This window comes from Impatiens glandulifera, chromosome 4 (assembly GCF_907164915.1).
Source record: "Impatiens glandulifera chromosome 4, dImpGla2.1, whole genome shotgun sequence".
Taxonomy (NCBI): Eukaryota; Viridiplantae; Streptophyta; class Magnoliopsida; order Ericales; family Balsaminaceae; genus Impatiens; species Impatiens glandulifera.
In genome coordinates, this window is record NC_061865.1 from 4,243,317 (window position 1) to 4,246,197 (window position 2,881).

The 2,881-nt window shown below is 35.4% G+C and overlaps 1 pseudogene; it reads right to left on the reverse strand.

The window, feature by feature from the left end:
• Nucleotides 1–700: 700 nt before the first annotated feature.
• On the reverse strand, nt 701–1,810 carry LOC124934491 (annotated as a pseudogene).
• Between the last annotated feature and the right edge of the window lie 1,071 nt (nt 1,811–2,881).

Sequence of the window (2,881 nt, forward strand, 5' to 3'; positions counted from 1 at the left end):
TGAGAGCGCAACTCGTTGGTCATCCGATTTGGTAGCACTACTGATTGGCTCATTCTGCAGAGAAAAAAATGATTTCTTCTATCTCTCGGTTATGCTCTGAAACTCGACCCCGAAAAGAGGAACTTGCACCTTTGATAGGCATTTTATAAGATCAACCAACAACCAGATCAGAGATGTTAAAATCTTGAAGAAGAAGTGTAAATTGAAATTGTATTAAAAAGTTGTAAAACAAACAATTACATATCTCTCTTATATAGGAGTTCAATAATAACTAATTAACCAAACTAACTAATCAGTTTAATAAACCGTTAGTTATTATTTTTACATCCTCCCCTCAAGGAGAAACGTAGTAGAAACAAAGTTTTACATTGACAAAACAAGTCGATGAAACATCAAGCTACGATCATGTAGTCATCGTCTTCAGCAAACTCAATTCAGCAAGTTTCATTTTTTTTTTCAGCTACCCAACATAGACAGCCGAGCAAACCCAATTATGCAAACTCCATTTTTTTCGATTGCAAGGGAGTCTTACTCTACGGCTTGAAGACTATCGAGAACTCATTTTGATTTGACAAAACCGTCCTTGCATCGACATATATTTTTTCAAAGAAGCCAATTTAGCATTTTTTTTGGTATTGATGAATCTTGTCGACAAACCACTTTTTTTTCGATTACAAAGGAATCACATCCGTAAGTTCACTTATACTATTTCCTTCTTCCCTTCGATCAACTTCTTAACCCAATTGCCAAGAAAAACCATTAACTCCATTGTCTCATTATCCACCCACCCGATTCTCCTTCATCAGTGATATGCACGGACCATGTTAAATTGAGAGAGACCACATTCTGCACTTGTCAATACAAATGAGTCCCTCATCAGTTAGATTTTGAGCACCACATCCAAGAATCCAAGTTGGGTTAATGAAGATAGTACTTTATAAGAATCATCAGTAAAGCTTTAAAGCACATAGAAATTCAGGCTGCGAAAAGAACGACACTTTATGCACCGAGTCAGATTCAAATGCTCCAAATTATTGTAGTTGTTAGCAATACTTTTCATGCCTTTTTCGTTATATTCTTGCATCCACTCAAGTTCAAATCAACTATGCGTTTGCAGCTCTTCACCAAAAGCTTTATGGATTGATCTGTAACCCTCAAATTCCAGTAGATAGAAAATACTTTCAAATTTGGACATGCAGCTGTGATAGCTTGGATTCCCTTGTCAGATATCTTTTTGATAGCCATTCAGATTTATAAGCTCCGCACTTCAAAGAAAATATTGGCAGAGATAAAGTAGAGACGAGTCGATCACCAGCATTGGTCATTTCATGAAAATCAAGAACTAGCCAAAGAGAGGAATAAGAAATGAGAGTGCGATGAATCGAGGGGCTGACGAGTAAAAGAGAGGTGAGATCTCTTTAAGACAACCTCGTACTAACAATCTTGAGAACTTTGGGTATTGTTTAGCGGTTCCAGGCACATTGTTCGTCTTCCTCTCCCTTTGCCTCATCTCTCTCTTCTTCCATTTCGTGTAGCTCATTCATTGTTCTTTCTTCTTCTTCAGCCATTCGAAAACCTCCAATGCACACCAATAATGTCTTCCTTCTTGAGATAAATGAACAAGAACCAACTGCAATTTTCTAACAGAGTGATTTCACTTTCTTGGCCTTCAAATAAACAGTAACATTGTAGTCTCTTCTTCGATATTAATAGAATATAGAATAAAACCCTTCGTCAATGGCTCTTCCGGCCACGACAGAGGTTTGCGGAAAACTCTCCAAGATCTTTAACCTTGAAGCTCTGATACCATGTTAAAATTTTGAAGAAAAAGAAGTGTAAATTGAAATTGTATTAAGAAAGTTGTAAAACAAACAATTACATATCTCCCTTATATAGGATTTCAATACTAACTAATTAACCAAACTAACTAATCAATTACTAACTAATTAACGGTTTAATAAACCGTTAGTTATTACTTTTACAAGAGATAGTTCTTCAACCCGCTTTCCTCTATCGCTCAACCTGGAAACTGGGTTTTAGATAAAGAAAATCAGTGGGTTTTTCTCTATTAGACATTGTTGTTTGATTTGATTTGACCGTTAATGTTTTATCAAGTTAAATGAGTCAAGAAGATTTGTAGATTTGTAGCTGTAATATACATTAATAAGTATATGTTAATATTTTAATAGAATGTTTTAAGTTGACTGAAATTGTAATATATGTAAAGTGTAAGGGATATTTGTTAGTTTAGTAAAAACTAATTTAGGGGTTTTAGCCGATTGACACTTTGTAACTTTTATAACCGATTGATCAATGAAGTGGATAAGTTTCTTTGCCTTCTCTCTACGATTTGCTTTCTTGATTAATCTAGCAAAATGATCTCGATGGATTTGTTCATGGTATCAGAGCATGGTTCATATTCTTCTTCAAACTCAGAAGATAGCGATTCAATCGACAAAAATCAAGAAGTGAAGATTTCAAACCCTAATTTGACTATCAGCGAAGGATCGTCGTATTCAAACTCAGATCAAGAAACAGAGGCTCGATTGAAGAGGAGAATGGCGAACAAGAGGAAATACAACACCGGTCCACTTCTTCTTCAAAATGGAGACATCACAGGTGCAATAATTACTAATTCTATACTAACAAGATCTCATTACTATGAGTGGTGTACAAGTATTAGACTAGCATTAGAGGCAAAAATGAAGCTCGAATTCATCGATGGATCTTGTAAGATGCCACTAGATGTAGATGGAGTAATGCAATGGAAGTTAGTGGATGCTATGGTGAGAAACTGGATAATGAACACTATGGATCAAAATCTGAAAATTCATTTCCAGAATGCTATAACTGCTCAACAACTATGGAAAGATATTCGAAG